Source organism: Bicyclus anynana, chromosome 23 (assembly GCF_947172395.1).
Source record: "Bicyclus anynana chromosome 23, ilBicAnyn1.1, whole genome shotgun sequence".
NCBI lineage: Eukaryota > Metazoa > Arthropoda > Insecta > Lepidoptera > Nymphalidae > Bicyclus > Bicyclus anynana.
Window position 1 is genome coordinate 9,640,097 of NC_069105.1, and position 18,660 is coordinate 9,658,756.

Genomic DNA, 18,660 nt, shown 5'->3' on the forward strand with positions numbered 1-18,660 from the left:
TATAATCGAGTGAGGTTTCAAATTAAAACGCGAGAGTGTAATTAATAATTTCATGACATTCGGGAGTTTTCCTCTGATAAAACTGATCGTGTGTTGGTCGCTATCGGCATGATGTTATGCACATCGCGACCAACACACGATCAGTTAAATAGGCATGAGATTACTTGATCGTCAGTGGCTGACATTAGAAAGGCAATAATGCGAATGGAGTGGCGGGCGACCGCTAGTTGTATATTCGTACAAGTGAATAACAACAATAGATTACAGATAATATTTTTCTTTATAAAAATTGGTATCCGCAAACTAATTCGGTCGATTCTCATTGACACAGTATATTTGAATCTAAGGGCATGTAGGCCAATTCACTAACTTCGATGTATGTTAGCTACCTAATAAAATTAACATCAAATCAATAACAACAGCATTTTTAATTATTATAGTATTCCGTAAAGCTCATTGTTAACAAAAATTACAATGTTAACTGGGCAATGTAATTTACACAAAGGGTTATCAGTAGACACCGGGTGATATTTCGGCTATTTTTTAACTTTGAAATCGTTTGAAATTCGTATAAAAATACATATACGGATAAATTGAGTAACCGCTTCCTTTTTTGAAATCGAAAGTATTTTTTACGTTAATAAGTAATGTGTTTTTCAATTTTTAATGTACTTGAAAAACACATTAGTTTTAACAAAAAAAATAAAATTTAAAGTAAAAAATATAGCCATCTGTATAATTGACAGTTTCGAGATATCACACTATTGAAGTAAAGAAACGATTTATTACCTATAATCTCAATTTTGACCAGTTAACACAAAATTAATAGTGAATACACACAGAAATTCTAACAATAGCTAGTTCGTAAATTTCGAATATGTCCACTAAACTACGTCAATGTTAGTGAATTTGCCTGCAGTTCTACCACCTTCTGTTAAGTGTTGGTGTCTAAGTAAGTTTTGTTAATTTGTTTCAAGCGATAAAGACAACTTGTGAATAAGCTATCCAAACTGGCAACTGTGCAGCTCTAGATTTTGTGGCTAAAATAAAAATACAGGAATAAAACTCATAAGTACAGTCCGATGCAAAATTTGTGACGTCTCGCTAATTAGCTGTGGATGTTGCTACGCACAGGTAGTACCTAAAGTACGCTAAAATCAAGACACGTCAGACAACTGGGGGTGGGAGGGAGGCGCGGGGTGATGCCTCGCCGCTGCGTGCCGTTGATACCTAAAATTTTACGTTGCGCATCTTCACGCACATTGTTCCGAAACGTCATAAAGTTTGCATCGTACTTTACACATTCTGCAGGTCAAGTAAACTGAAAAAAAATATACGTGCGTTTTTTTTTGTCGCTTAATTTATAACCGACTTCCAAAAAGGAGGAGGTATTATATATTTTTGAATTACTTCGTCGCTGCGATACTGTGTTAATGTGAATCGATCTTTAATCATACTTAATCATAAAGTTCCATACTCATCATCCTAACCGCACGCATTTTTGAATCAGAAAAATGTGACTGAAGAATTATTTTATGATATTAAAAAATATATATTAAATATCATCAGGGCGGTCAGCGTATTAATTAATTTAAAAAGAAAGTTATTTTTAATATAATTTGACTAAGACTTTATGTAATTTTAATATGATTGTGTGACTCGTGTGTGACATGTTGAATGACATCGATTTTTCTTGACATTCTTTCTTCTTCTCACGAACAAGAGTTCCAGAGCAAGAAATGTGTACTATTAACGAAAAGTTTGGCCTGTCAACGTCCGAATATTGAAACTTCTTGTGGTTAACGGTCATCTTTATCAAACAACGAATACTACGTTATTTGTCTAGTATACTGAACTAAAACCTTTGCCTAATTATTTTACCAATGATGAAATTGAGAAAACTTCTACGAAACTAAAAAATATGGAAATTTCTGATTCTGAAAAACCAAAATTAAGATTAAATGTCAGAAATAACAATATAACGTATCAAATCCAAGATCATTGATTGAATAGTTTTCAACTTAAAACCTTTGAATCATCATGAAGTGACGTTTCAATATTTGGCTCTGAAATCTGAAGTCCTAAACACTCTCTCACTTTTGAACAATCTTTTGAAATAAAAATTGCTACTTTAAATTAAGAACTACTATAAGACTAAATTGAAAATCTTAATTTCAATTTAGACTATAAAATGGAGCGGCAATTTTTTTGTTTAAAAGATTGTTTAATTTTTTATTATGTTTGTCTTTAATTTTTATGGCGCAGGAAAATTAGTTGAAGCTTTTTGAATTAATATATTTTTTTAATTACATTTTAGTGACTACTTAATGTTTATAAGTTAATAATTTTTCGTATTACTTTTTTTTAATTAATTGTCAAGTTTTTTTTCTATGATTACTAAAATCTTTAGATATTATTATGTAAGAATTTTATAATAAGTTAACGAATTATTTTATGCCAAATGTCTTGAAAATAATATAAAGGCACATCAAGTGACTGCTTTTATATGCCTACACGTCAGTAAATTTAAGGCGCAAATAAAGGTCGTTGTTGGTTGTTGCAATTTTTTTTACAATATACGTCTTAACGAATAAATAGTGTGATATACGTAGTTCATAGAAGCGTTCACACATGACATCAATACTGCAAAAAACGTACACCACGTTATACGTTTAGACGTAAACTGTATAAGAATTAAAAACAGTAATACAAAGAGATATTTACAGTAAAAATGAAATAGTAGGAAGTCATTTTGTAAGTGTTTACTAGTACGTTGCCATAGATACGAGTTTATACAGTAATTTTTTGCAAAAAAACTACATAAAAAGAGACTACTGAAAAATTCACGACTTAAAAAGTATAAAAAAAGAACATATTCTCATATGATTTTTTTGTTTATATGTATACTTTATTGCACAAAACAAAACAAACAATAACAAAGAAAATACAAGAAAACAAGTATGTGCAAAGTCGATCTTATTGCTTACATCAATATCTGTCAGACAACCTTTGGATGAAGGAATTAATGTATTTTACTTACAATTCAATATTTTCCGTCTATTAAAAAAACGTAACATATAATTATGAACTATATTGATAGTATGTATAAAGGATAACTGTCACCTAAGTAAGATTGACGAGACGCCCTTAGAGAGTCGTTCCGATCATCTCTTCTACTTCTGCCTTCGGGCCCCATCAGGCGATTCTTCTGTGCTCGCCCAAACCCCCCGGTGACGCTGCTGAGGTCTTAAGGAGCCTACGGCACTTCAGGAAGAAAAATTATGAGGCATTTAGTATTTTGAACTACTAAAAAAGTTGTAAATTTAAATGTGTAAGTATTTATAGTACGTATAAAAATACAGTATAAATATTACATGAAGGCCCAAATCGAGTAACATTTTTATGATAAAGACAACCTATACTATTAAGCGTACTGCTATGTACTCTATCGATTTGTGCTTCAGGCTTATTTATACTTGGACATTGAATATACTTGAACAACATCTATGATTCTGTAATAATTGTAGTATAAATTCTTACACATTTGAATTTTTACTACTTTATGTTGAATTTCTCGTCATAAATATTACAAACAATGTATCGTCAAAACAAAATGTTGAAAATATTTTAAAGGATGAAAATTCATTTGACTGATAAAAATTGAAACCGCCTGTACAGTTTTATAGTTCACTTGATGTGTCTTATGTGTGATGTGTCAAGGGTTGCCAATCAGAAAAAGCCAAAAATTTTAATTAATTCATATGTTCGTGTGTGATAATTGTAATACGGTTTGGACGGTAATAATTGATGTTCCCTGTAAAACAGTTATTGTACCAATGTATTATGTATTGTATACCAAAAATGTAAACAAAATATTAAATTGGTCGTTAAAATAAAATAAATTTCAGACTAGTTACAAAGTGTTGAGAAATCCAGGAAATTACAATATATATGTAATTTTTTCAATTGAAACGATTTGTAAACTCATATATTATTGAAATTCGTTAAAAGAAGATTTATGAATAAAGTTTTAGGTATTTCCAAAGAAAGAAAGAGCCATATTTCTATTAAATAAAATATATTCTCCAAAAACAAGCGTTTCTGAGATATTATGTTACAAATAACTTAAGTTTTTTCTCTAGCTATAAAGCGCGCTCTACACTCTCGGAGCAAATTCACGTGCGGCGTGGGCTCTAAACGAGGCTTTATCCCTCCACACTCGCAAAATTGCGCAGTTTGGTTCGAACTCTGCAACAAGAAACTACTGGCTATTGAGGAATTCACGAAAATTTTAAAGGTTGAAAGTAAATACAATTATTCACTTCAGTATCATAAAGAGTACATCCTATTTTACATGATATATGACTGTCTGTGACACCAAATAGAATAATTAATAAGCTGCGAAGTCCGCGAATACATCAACATTCACAATTCACGATTCGTTCGCATCGTAAGTGTAGAGCGCGTTTAATAGTATATGCTAGAAATTCCATTTGTAAGGTTGGCAGCCCTTAATTCCTATATTCGTAATAAAAATATAGTTATTTTATGATTAGTTGGTAAGTAAGTTACTTTTTTTAAACGCATGTATTCTGTTGTGATTTTACATATTAAGTAAATTTTATATTAAGTTGTGCCATGATTAAATTCAGCTACAGAATATTTTATTATAATTATTTTTATTACCTATTAGAATTTAGTTCAAAAGAAATAAACTGGTTTTTTGTTAGCCTAATTGTTGTTTTATTGTAAACTAGACGACGCCACGCGGTTTCCCCCGCGTAGTTGTCGTGAAAAAACGATTATATTATATATAGCAAGCAAGACACTCGCAAATAACGTGGCTTTCTAGCGGTAACAAAAAAATCAAAATCGGTTCAGACAGTTCAGAGACTACCCCTACAATACCACTTTGACGGCCTCCGTGGCGCGGTGGATGTACAAGACGGAGGTACTGTGTTCGATTCCCGGCTGGGCCGATTGAGGTTTTCTTAATTGGTCGTGGTCTGGCTGGTGGGAGGCTTCAATCATGGCTAGTTCCCACCAAACGATTTAGCGTTCCGGTACGAAGTCGTGTAGAAACCAAAAGGAGTGTAGATATCATCCCACTCCTAACAAGTTAGCTCGCTTCCATCTTGGATTGCATCATCACTTACCATCAGGTGAGATTGTATTCAAGGGCTAACTTGTAGAGAATTAAAAAACTAAACTAACTGACGCCTAGCGGTTTCACAAGCGTATTTCCTATTCCCGTGGGAATAGCAGGAAAAACATATAGATAAGCTTATGGCATTCACAAATAACGTACCTACCAGCAGCGAGGAGTCTAAATAACCCGATTCCCAGCGGTTTACTTTTGAAAAATCCATACATACTTGTATATATTCATAATTATAATTATTATTTTACGCTCGAAATAGGTATATAATATTACCACAGCTTTCTATAATCTTTGCAATAAACGCCTGCGCGCATGACTTAAAACATATGATCGGGTTACTTATTAAAAAATTTCAGCCTTCGCTGCTGGTACTTACCACATTATTTGTGAATGGAAAAAGAATTTTGACGACCTCCGTGGCGCAGTGGTATGCGCGGTGGATTTACAAAACGGAGGTCCTGGGTTCGATCCCCAGCTGGGCAGATTGAGATTTTCTTAATTGGTCCAGGTCTGGCTGGTGGGAGGCTTCGGCCGTGGCTAGTTACCACCCTACCGGCAAAGACGTACCGCCAAGCGATTTAGCGCTCCGGTACGATGTGTAGAAACCGAATGGAGTGTGGATTTTCATCCTCCTCCAAACAAGTTAGCCCGCTTCCATCTTAGACTGCATCATCACTTACCATCAGGTAAGATTATAGTCAAGGACTAACTTGTAAATAATAATAAAAAAAAAAAATTTCAAAATCTGTAATGCGTTAGAGCCAGTCACTATATAAGATAATATAAACTATACCTACTTATCGGGTTCACCAATAGCCGAAAAGTTTATAGAAAGCAGACTAAGATGGTATGGGCACGTACGTATAATTGACGACTGTGTGATAAAAAGTGCCTTTTTTGCCACGGGTAAAAGAGGTAGAGGTAGGAGACGTGATATCCCAGTGGATATGACCTCTGCTTTCGGTTTATAGGGAGTAGGTTCGAATCCGGTCCGGGGCATGCACCTCCAACGTCTCTCAAACGGTAAAGGCATCGTAGCTAGTTACCACCCAACCGTCAAAGACGTACCGCCAAGTGATTTAGCGTTTCGGTGCGATGTCGTGCAGAAACCGAAAGGGGTTTGGTTTTTAATCCTCCTCCTAACAAGTTAGCCCGCTTACATCTTAGATTGCATCATCGCTTGCCATCAGGTGAGATTGTAGTCAAGGGCTAACTTTTAAAGAATAAAAAAAAAAACTATTGAGGTTTTATCATTAGTGATTGCGCCAGACAGAATTATCCAAATTCAATAGCCGTCTGTTTTTGATGTACGTACTCAAAGTTTATTTAGGTACTAATTCGAACTTGTTTATTTCAATTGAGTTCAATAACTGAATTAGCTATTTACTCGTAGGTAAGTGTATCTAATTACACGTTTGGACCAAAATATACGGCAATTTTGTGATCTTTACAAAATTAGTTTATTTATTACTTGTTATCTACCTACGTATACGTCTAATTTCAAAGGCCGCAATCAATCGATCCATCTCGTCTTGTACGAGTAGGTAGGTATCACATTTGTAGATAGAAAAAATTAAAATGCTCGCGACTCTGTTCGCGTGATAGAAATTTTGTTTAATAGAAATTTTGTTCCATAGAAATTCTGCGGCAATCATGGATTTTTCCAAAATTTTAAATAGGTAGGTATTTACTACTTACTTTAACTAATACATTTTTTATCATTTAATTACAAATGTATAGTTTTCAGATGTTTTCCTATAGATACTTTTTTTTCATTATGGTTTTTTTACATAAAGACAATACTCTAGACTCAAGTAGGTAATATTTTTTTATCAAATAATTTGCCATATTAGGCAAAATTGGTTAAATTGGGTTGAATATTGTCCAATGCCCGTTGTTTTCCGTCAGTCATACTAAAGTCATGTCATGATTTAGTGAGCGGGGGTGTGCCGTATGTAAAAAAATACGAAAACGCTTTTTTTTTTAATTTGCTTAAATGGTTTGGCAGGCGATTTCAGTCTACTTTCATTAGCCAAACTACCAAACGAGGTCCATTTCAGGTCCACTCTTGTACGCCGTATCATTAAAATTTAAAAAATACAAGGATCTTATTAAAATTTATTAAAATGAAAAAATGTAACTAAATAAAAAGAAATAAATAAAATTAAAACCCAAGTTTTTAATTATGGCCCTTATGGCAAGATGGCGCCCTTATGGGAACTATGATATGACAATTGACAGCAAACGTCAAATCGATTACTGCACTGAAAACGTCATCAATCCGCCATTATTACCCTTAATAGTGTTGCATTTCTTGGGAGATAATGAATATTATTTCGAAAGAATTAAAGTAAATTCGTAGATTTGTATAATCAAAAATAGTAAAAAAATATATTTTCTTTCATTTCCGTTAGGGTACAATGACTGGACCTGGGCTCCATACAATTTTGGACCATCTCGTTTATAGTAATTAACAACGGAACGAACGACTACCAATTGATCCTAAAATGGTTCCTTTTTATTCTTTTGTGTTACGGAATCCTAAAAACTTATATAAAGCAGCTTTATATATTTCCAATGGTTTCAGACACACAACAATGTGGTTTTAGATACTCGTAGGTAATGATAGTCTCAGACGGATAATAATATTTACTTGTTTCAGAACTATGACTTCTGTTGAAGGTCTACGACATCTTGACGATGTTTCCATACTAATACGTTAGCTGTTACATTAATATTTGGTATCTACCTATATGTTAGAACTTTCGTGTGTGCATTATTTATAGAATAAGTACTATGCAATGCAAATGGATGAACCGAAGTAACCTTCGATTGATTCTTTGGTTTTGTGGTTAATCTGTGCTACGGATATTGAGCTTCTGGGGTCGAATTATGAGTCGAGGTACATTAATCTCTTGTAAAAATACGGTTTACGAGTACCTAAATAGTCACTTCCTATAAAACAAATCTTGATATCAGGGTATGAAACATTAGATTGTCTACCCTTCATAAATATCCCGACACACTCTCGTGCCTTTTTTTATTCTTTACAATTATTCTTGACTACAATCACACCTGATGGTAAGTGATGATGCAATCTAAAATGGAAGCGGGCTAACTTGTTAGGAGATGGATGAAAATCCACACCCCTTTCGGTTTCTACACGACGTCGTACCGGAAAGCTAAATCGCTTGACTGTACGTCTTTGTCGGTAGGATGGTAACTTGCCATGGCTAAAACCTCCCACCAGCCAGACCTGAACCAATTACGAAAACCTCAATCGGCCCAGCCGGGGATCGAACCCAGGACCTCCGTCTTGTAAATCTACCGCGCGTACCACTGCGCCACGGATGATGTCAAGGAGGCTTAATTTTTGCAACATCTTTTTTTTTATTATTTACAGGTTAGCCCTTGACTGCAATCTCACCTGATGGTAAGTAATCATGCAATCTAAGATGGGCTAACTTGATAGCAAGAGGATCAAAATCCACACCCCTTTCGGTTTGTACACTACTTCATACCGGAAAGCTAAATTGCTTGGCGGTACGTTACGTAGCCATGACCAAAGCCTCCCACCAGGCAGACCTGGACCAATAAAGAAAATTTCAATCGGCCCAGCCGGGGATCGAACCCAGAACCTTGCGAATCCACCGCGCATAGTACCACTGCGCCACGGAGGCAGTCAATTATTTAAAGATCAATCAACTAAGATACCTACACTAGACTCGGTAAGTAATCAATCAAAACACGGTAAAAAAAGATTGAAGTAGATATTGAAGCAGTGTGTTTCAATACGGGAGAACAAATCTAAATCAAAAAGCGAATAAGACGTGCCTACCTAAATATATAATAAGGACGAAATTGAGAATGCCTTGATTTACAGCCGTAAGATTTATTTCTGATAGGACGTCAATTTATGGATATTTTCTGAATTGACTTGAGTATGGTCATGTTATACCGGCAAAAACGAATATAGTAGATACATATATATGCCCAGTGGATATGACGTCTGCCTCCGATTCTGGAGGGTGTGGTTCGAATCTGGTCCGAGGCATGCACCTCCAACTTTTCAGTTGTGTGCATTTTAAGAAATTAAATATCACGTCTTAAACGACGAGGGAAAAACATCGTGAAGAAACCTGCATACCAGAGAATTTTCTTAATTCTCTGCGTGTGTGAAGTCTGCCAATCCAACGTTTTGCCAATAGCTCAACGGTAAGAGTGGTCGGACTCATCACCGAGGAGTGGTGGTTTGATCCCTGCCCCGTTGGTCGTATTGTCGTACCCACTCCTAACACAGTTGGAGGGGAATGGGAATATTGGTCATATATAAAAGATATGGCAAATATTCTTTAAAAAAAAAATTGGACCAGCGTGGTGGACTATTGGGCTAATTCCTCTCATTCTGAGAGGAGACTCGAGCTTAGCAGTGAGCCGAATATGGGTTGATAATGTATATGGGCATGAATTTGTTAAGTCAGATTTATATGTTTGTAGTGACTAGTTAATCTAGCACCGGTTTGAAAGTCAGGATCTGCTGAGAAGAACTTAGCGTCCCGAAGAGATGTTCTGTTACGAGTGAGTTAAAGGAGACAGAGAAAAAATCCTCTATATTTTTCAGTACCTTATGAAAGAAGTTACAAATAAATCTACTTTTGTTTAGATATCTAGTACATACGCCTACGACTTTGTTTACGGATGTGGCTGTAAGACAAATGAGTTTTGCACCCCCTTGCTCTCAATAGACGAGGAATCCTTCTAGTAACTCCAGCTTCAGTAACTCATTTGAAACCTCAAACATTGTCCTAAATTAAAGGGAGTCTTAGTTTGTGTTACTTTAGATTGATTAGTTCAAAGTTAAATCCATATATTTAGCTCCACGGGATAGGGATCGACTTCGAACTTAATGTGTCCTAGATTTGATCACGATCTAGTGGATTGATTTTACCAATTCCCGAGACAATTTTCGCTAAGTTTTTCTCAAGTTAAGGTGCAAAAGAAATAAAAAAAGATACCTTTTGTTCAGCGTGATTTTTTGTATAGGTTTAAGCCCAGCGTGGTGGACCATTTGGCCTAACTCCTCTCATTTTGAGAGGAGACTCGAGCTCCGCGATGAGCCAACTATGGGCTGATGATGTTGATGATGATGACCTGTTGTTCTATCTGATATTTAATTTAGTTGTAGGTGTAAATAAATAATACTCGTGAATTTATTTAATATTCGTATTAAATAAATAAAAACCTTTTTAAATTAAAATATTATAATTTAATCTGGGAAATACTTAGCGTCATTATTTTAAAGAACCAGTTAACTTAACTTCATTTCTGAGAGAGCAATAATAATTACTTAACATTATCATATAGATAGAGGTTCTTTAAATTCCACTATGCAAATATCTTTATTTAAATAAAGTTAATTTTAGACACTTTTAAACCAACTTTGTTTCTTCTAACGTACCAACTAATATTATAAACGCGAAAGTTCGTATGTTTGGATGTTTGTTACTATTTAACGCCGCAACTACTAAACCGATTTGGCTAAAATTTGAAATGGAACTAGATTTAACTCTGGATTAACACATAGGCTACTCTTTGTCCCGAAAAAATCTATGGTTTCCCGAGATTTGCAAAAAAACTGATGATTTTGATGGTACGAATGTTTGTTACTTTTTCACGCTTTGGCTTCTGAACCGACTCACCCGAAATTTGAAGTAGAGATAGATAATAGTCTTACCTATTAGTTTATAATATTAGCAGGATTAAGAAAAGTTCCAGGTTCGATGTCAATCAGTTGAGCTTAGTCTAAAAGATTTAATCTCTCAAAATAAATCTTGTTATACCTTCTTGTAAATCTTGTTCTTAAAAAGACCATTTGATCATCAAGTTTTAAAACCTAATAGACAAACATACTATCCCGCTTAGTCAGTCAATATATTAAAAAGATCCTATTAAATTAAGGATTTTTTGTTTTAGTATCTATTAATTACAACAAAAAATTAATGCTTTGGAAATTTTGACACTTTGAATAAACTCAAAAAGCCTAATTCAAAAGCTGGAAATTGCCCGGATATGCATGCAAAAAGCCCAACGACTTCCGGCTTACCTACATCCGGTTTCTTACGCCTGCCGACCCATGCTGGAAGTGAATTTTCGCTTGGTTTCTCTTTTATATTAATCACGTGATGTGATTGAATCATATTAATGATATACTGAGCCGTGATAGCCCAGTGGATCTGACTTCTGCTTCCGATTCCAGAGGGTGTGGGTTCGAATCCGGTCCGGGGCATGCACCTCCAATTTTTCAGTTGTGTGCAATTTAAGAAATTAAATATCACGTGTCTCAAACGGTGAAGGAAAACATCGTGAGGAAACCTGCGTACCAGAGAATTTTCTTAATTCTCTGCGTGTGTCAAGTCTGCCAATCTGCATTGGGCCAGCGCGGTGGACTATTGGCCTAACCTCTCTCATTCTGAGAAGAGACTCGATCTCAGCAGTGAGCCTAGAGAATATAGGTTGATAACGAGACGAATGATATACTAGCGGACACCCGTATAACTATGCATATAAACCTTCAGCACTGCCTATTGGTGAAAGGTTCGTAGCGTAGATTAAAAGATTGAGACCGCGGGAAGCGACTTTAAGCGATTTTATACTAGCTGACGCCGCGCGGTTTTACCTGCGTGGTTCCCGTTCCTGTAGGAAAACGGGGATAATATAGCCTATAGCCTTCCTCGATAAATGGGCTATCTAACACTGAAAGAATTTTTCAAATTGGACTAGTAGTTCCTGAGATTAGCGCGTTCAATCAAACAAAGCTTTTTATATTAGTATAGACTATGTTAGTTAGTTTTTAAGTTAATTTCTTGCCTGTTATTATTATTTTTGGTGTACAATAAAGTATATTTCATTCATTCATTATGTTATGATGTAGGTGCAAAAGTTACTTTCTATTCTATGGTTATTTATTGCTAAACCGAGCTTAATGAAATTATGTCACAGAGATAGTTTCCAGAATGAAATATGTTATAGACGCTGACGGACAAACGTGACATACCAGCACACTAAGGCAAAGTCACTTCACACACAGTTCACAGTTTTGGCTGGTGGGAGGCCGTGGCTAGTTACCACCCAACCGGCAAAGACGTACCGCCAAGCGATTTAGCGTTCCGGTACGATGCCGTGTAGAAACCGTAAGGGGTGTGGATTTTCATCCTCCTCCTAACAAGTTAGCCCGCTTCCATCTTAGACTGCATCATCACTTACCATCAGGTGAGATTGTAGTCAAGGGCTAACTTGAAAAGAATAAAAAAAAAACTCAGTCTCAGAGGCAATGATAATTTTATACTATAGATCGGTTATGTTTCTACAAAATCACCTTAAAAAGTGATCCGAATAATAGGCTACAACACAGCGCACACATGCACAATTTTGTCTTTAATTCCATTATTTATTTATGTATATATAATTTTTACACTACATTGACACTCGACATTGTAGACGATATTTAGGTATTATTTGTTTAAATAACGTTCATTGTTGACCACAACTAACATTGATATGTGGAAATTTCCTCTTTTGAGCGCCTCATTTTTCATGACGTCTATGACGTCACATCTAACAGTATTTAACATCATTGCTCAGAGGTATATCCTTCTAAACAAAAAAGAATTTTCAAAATCGGTCCCCATTTGATGGAAATATCGCTGGAAACCTACATAAAAAAATACATACAGCCCAGTAGAACAACCTCCTCCTTTTTCGAAGTCGGTTAAAAACAAAGTAAAATAAAAGAAATTAAATTACCCACAAATACTGTTCACCGGGCGACAAGGTTCACCGAACTTCCCCATTCCTTACCCTTACTTACCTAACTCAAGACGGGTTTTGAATATTTATCCCGCCCGCGGGATGTTTTTCGTACCTTAAGCAGAATTTAATTAAGGTGACGACTTCTTGAGAACTCGACGACTGGGTAGGTACTTAATTAATTTCTGACTACTTAAATAAATAGCAGAGTAAAGCTTTGGACGATTAAATGGAGTGCTTAAATCTTCAAATAGGTACAGTCGTTCTCAGTCAAGTAGTTATTTATCTATAAACCCCAAAACTGTTGATTTGAAATATTTATATGTGTGTATTAGTTCAAGGAATACTAAAAAGTATTACGGCGGTTTCCATGTCTTTTCGCTGGTAAATAAAGCTCAGCTTTAATTGAGTTTAAAGCTTTATACAGATATTGTGATGTGATATATGGTGCAGCAGGCGGGGCAAATACTTACGGGCAAACAATAAATACCAATGTTTGTCACCGCAAGCGGCAACACAAAGAATTTAGTCAGAACTTTATACAGATTTTTTTTTATTTTTTATTGTTTACAAGTTATCCCTTGACTACAATCTTACCTGATGGTAAGTGATGATGAAATCTAAGATGGAAGCGGGCTAACTTCTTAGGAGGAGGATGAAAATCCACACTCATCGGTTTCTACACAGCATCGTACCGGAACGCTAAATAGCTTGACAGTACGTCTTTGCCGGTAGGGTGGTAACTAGCCACGGCCGAAGCCTCCCACCAGCCAGACCTGTACCAATTAAGAAAACCTCAATCGGCCCAGCCGGGGATCGAACCCAGGACCTCCCTCTTGTAAATCCACCGCGCATACCACTGTGCCACGGAGGCCGTCAAAATTGTGATACCTACTTGTTTTTCTCTTTTCAGTTCATTAAGCAGTCGAAGTTTTGTTTTTATAATAATAAATCAACGAGAAGTTAGCCGTTGACAAGTGATGAAGCGTTCTAAGATTGAAGCGAGCTTAATTGAAAGAGATACGTTTATTCTTCCCATACTTCTGACGGTGTTTTTTCGCTGCATCATACCAGAACCATAAATAGCTTGGCGGTACTTATCTTTTGCGAGTAGGGTGGTAACTCGTTCAATAAAAATATCAAGTATCAAACTGTTACGAGCGCGAAATCGAACCTAGGAATTTTTTGTTTCGAACAGCATTATCTACTGATTTCGCCAGAGAGATCCTTGCGTTGGATATGGATTTCCATGTTCACGGCATCTCGCTATTCCGCAAGGTATAAGAAAAACCATAACACGTGGAGAATGTATCTAAATACGACTCGCTTGTAAGCGATAAATTATGGTTCAAATACAACCTCGTTTACCCCATTTACTCGCAACAAAAGCGGTCCCTTTCAACAATAGGTGGAACTTATCAGTATTGAAAGTAAAGTACCTGTTCTGAGATCGAATTCCACAGTCCATATTCTGAATATAAAATTATGGAAGGTAATATAGACCTGTAGTAGGTACACTAGTACTTTTTCAGCACTAGTGTTTTAAATTAGCATTAGTTTTAAATTCGAAACAGTTTTAAATTAGCATTAAATTACTAGGCGCTACTGCTTAATAATTTAATGCTTAAATTAGTTTGTTTTTTATCAATGTACTAAATTTTTTTCCGTATTATGTTAATTGAAGGATCAACAATTGGATCACCTGATGGTAAGTGGAAAACTATCCTTATATACAGTAATCCTTAGCCCGTGAAGGATATAGGGTAATGGAGATAAGGAATACGTAGTTGTCTAAAAAATTCTGGCTGAGCTATCATTAATACTTAGTCGTACTTAATAATGGATTATCTAAAATTTAATCTATACTAATATTATAAAGACGTAAAGTTTGTGGTATTAATTGTAGGGGGTAATCTCTGGATCTACTAAACTGATTTCAAAATTCTTTTACCACTAGAAAGCTACGTTATTTGTGCGTGTCAAAAGCTATATATTATCCCAGTATTCTCACGGGAACGGACACTACGCGAATTTAACCGCGGGGCGTCGACTAGTAGTTCCTACCTAGTTAGAATCTACCTACCTACCTAGTACCTACCCAGTGGCGTGCACAGCGTTCTTAACTAGAGTAGGCACTATATGTACAAATAGCAGAAAATATAAAATTCCTCCTCCTACAAGTTCGTAATAATTCGCAGGGTATGCAGTGCGTTTATGCATTTATGAAGTGCACGCCACTGTACCTTCCTACCTAATCGACCGTTGCATAATGATGCAAACAATATTTAATATCATTGGATGCAACTATGAAGTTATGACATCTCAAATCTGTCCATACAAGCAATCAAAACATAATTATGTAATTCTGCGAAATGGTCTTTCAAAAGTGAGGCTTGGCTTTGATATTTAAGTACACAAAACTAATTAACAAGGGACCGTTTGAAGGGATTCGTTAGCAATTTGCCTTTTCAAAGGGATTTCAAATAAATCACAAATCAATAGGAATACAAATAAAATTAATTATTACTCGTACCACTCAAATAATGTTGACTTAACCTTCCAGTAACTTTGTGATCGCTTTTTCGCCCCCATTCTATATTTACAAGTTCTGGCTTTACTTTCATTATTTAACTTATTTACTTATTACTTTCATTATTAAGTAACTCCTGACGTTGGGGTCCCAAAGTGCTGGAATGGCGACCCCGCACTAGTAAGAGCAGTGTTGGTCGACCCCCCACCAGGTAGACTGGATTCGCTGGATGCAGGTGGCTCAGTATCGTGATGTTTGGAAGTCCCTACAAAAGGCCTATGTCCTGCAGTGGACGTCCATTGGCTGATATGATGATGACGAATAAATAATCTCAGGTATATCAAAATTATTCTGCGTTGACGTGTTTCTCGAATTCAATTATGATTCAAAGAAATAATATAGGTAATATCTGTACCTAATTTGAGGATTATTGGTACTTTTTTAGCTATAGACCCCAAAACTGGTTATTTGAAAATATTTATTTAAGTATAATTATGTGTGTCTGAGTGTGTATTTGGTCAAGGAACACTGAAATAGTAAAACATCAATATTCATTATGTTTTCGCGGGTAGGCAAAGCTAAGTTTTGTTTAGATTAAATTAGCATTTTACACGATACTAAAACAAAAACGAACTTTTCAAATTGTTGCCTACCTGCTTGTCTGTTTGACCGGGCTAATCTCTGAAACGGCTCAACGATTTTAATGGGACTTTCACTTAAAAATAGAGGAGACTATTGATCAACATATGGGCTATATACCCAAAAAGTATTTGTGAAAAACCGAATTTCACGCGAAGTCACGGGTCCCCTAGTTTAATATAAAATAGATGGGTGAAGGATAAACTCTTTTTAGATATCAGAGCATAGGTTACTTCCCTCACGCGTAACACTCCTTGAGGACATGCTCCAGGCCAGTGACGTAGCGTGCCTAGGAGGGGCTCTGTGTCAAATTTAATCAAGGGGCCCAAATCCTACTTTCGTACTTCCTATTAATATTATAAACGCGAAAGTTTTTTATAGATGTTTGTTTTATGTTTGTTACTCTTTAACGCCGCTACTACTACAGCGATTTGGCTGAAATTTAGAATGAAAACAGATTTTACTCTGGATTAACACATAGGCTACTTTTTATCCCGAAAAATACATGGTTTCCCGAGATTTGCGAAAACTGATAGTTTTGATGATATGAATGTTCGTTACTCTTTCACGCCTCGACTACTGAACCGAATTAGCTGAAATTTGATATTGAGATATATTATAGCACGAATTAACACATAGGCTACTTTTTATCCCGGAAAAATCCATGGTTCCCGAGGGATTTGTGAAAAACTAAATTCCAGTAATTTCTTACAAAAGAAATGAAAAATTCTTGCTTGAAATAAATATGACAGTGATTTAATCTATCTAGCAGATTTCCAATATCTGGTCGCACGCATAACCCGGAAAAAAAGAAGTTAAGTTGTTTAAGTGGTTTTTTTAAGTTGCTTTATCGATTTTTGTTATTTTTGACGTAAAACTCTATATGCAGTTTTATTTTTTCTGGGAAGCTTTTACATTTTTTTGCTTTTACCGGTAAGGGGCCTCTGTAGTCCGGGGACCCCGTATCATTGATACGGCTGATACGGCGGTAGATACGCCCCTGCTCCAGGCGCCAACACAGCAATAAATCCTGACTCCTCGCTGTTTAGGATGAATGTCTTGTCGCGGGTTTAATATCCTTGGAGTATTTACTTTTAAGCTGAATTGAAAATATCATTACTTACCTTATTGTTATAGTTTTCTATACTATTGTTAAGTCGTGAAAGCCTCTGCCTTTGATTCGGAGAGCGTAGTTTCTAATCTGGTCCAGGTCATGCACCTCCAACTTATTCAATTATGTGCACTTTAAGAAATTAATTAGGTATCACGTGTCTCAAACGGTGCAGGAAAAAACATCGTCAATTCTTTACGCCTGTGAAGTCTGCCAATTCGCATTGGGCCAGCACGGTGGACTATTAGCCTAATCCCTTTTATTCTGTTAGGAGACTCGTGCTTAAAAGTGAGTTGCATTTGGGTTGTTAATGATGATACTAATGTTATAAAGTTTCTTTTCTTCTTTATTCTATAGACTCTTTAAATTACTCTATGGGTGTGGGTCTAGTTTTCAACTTATCATCAGCTAGGTCCGCCATGTACTATCTACTACAATAATAAAATATACCTACTACTGATGCAATAGGGATAGTTTATAAATTATCAAATATTATATAAATTATGATATATAGTACCTAAAGCAATTTTCTAAAAGTAACAGGATATCTGCGATTATTACTTTCGGAGCTACAGGGATTTCAAGGGTTATATTTGAGGCACTGCCTCGTTCAATGTAAGCAAGCTAAAAATGTATGAATTTTCATCTATTTACTATAAACGATTTTTAATATATTTTGATATTTTATCATCTTATTTATTTTGCAAGCATCCAGACAATCTTTGTTTTTTTACATATATCGGGGCATCGACTATATTCCACTTCTGATATCGGCGGACTGACTAAATACTTCTGTTAACGGAGAAGCCGTAGCCTCAGAGCAGGTTCTAAGCTTTACGTGTCCAGGATGGCAGATACACAAAGTAACACTATCGGTCATTACTGAAACGACCATTTAACTTACAACTACAGTTCTACCCTCTATATTGATCAAGTGCAGCGCTGATACCATCACATGTAAATCAGGGTTATCTATGATAGGGCAGGTAGTCAAGCACGAGCGAGATCACGGGCTGGCAACCGTCATTGGCTGGGTTAAAAGGCCCTTTTACTGATATCAAACACTCCCCATCCCCGCTCGTGTTGGCTTCCAGCTAAGTAACTAACAATGCAGTGTTATTATTATCATGGCTCAATATACGGATAACTGACTCACACAATTCCTTAACACACTGCGAAATTGACTAGATCCAGCCAAAGCGTTCAAACGAATGCACTTGAAATCCACCGCGAGCTCTCCCTGAGATCGCTAACTGACAGACATCCACAGACAAACAACTGTCAGATAAACGACACGCACTCTTTGACGTTTCTAACAGATATCGCCACCTAATCAATGTGAGATGACGCTACCATCCAATCCTCCGACACATACATATTAGACCATACATATATTAGACCTTATTTACCCGA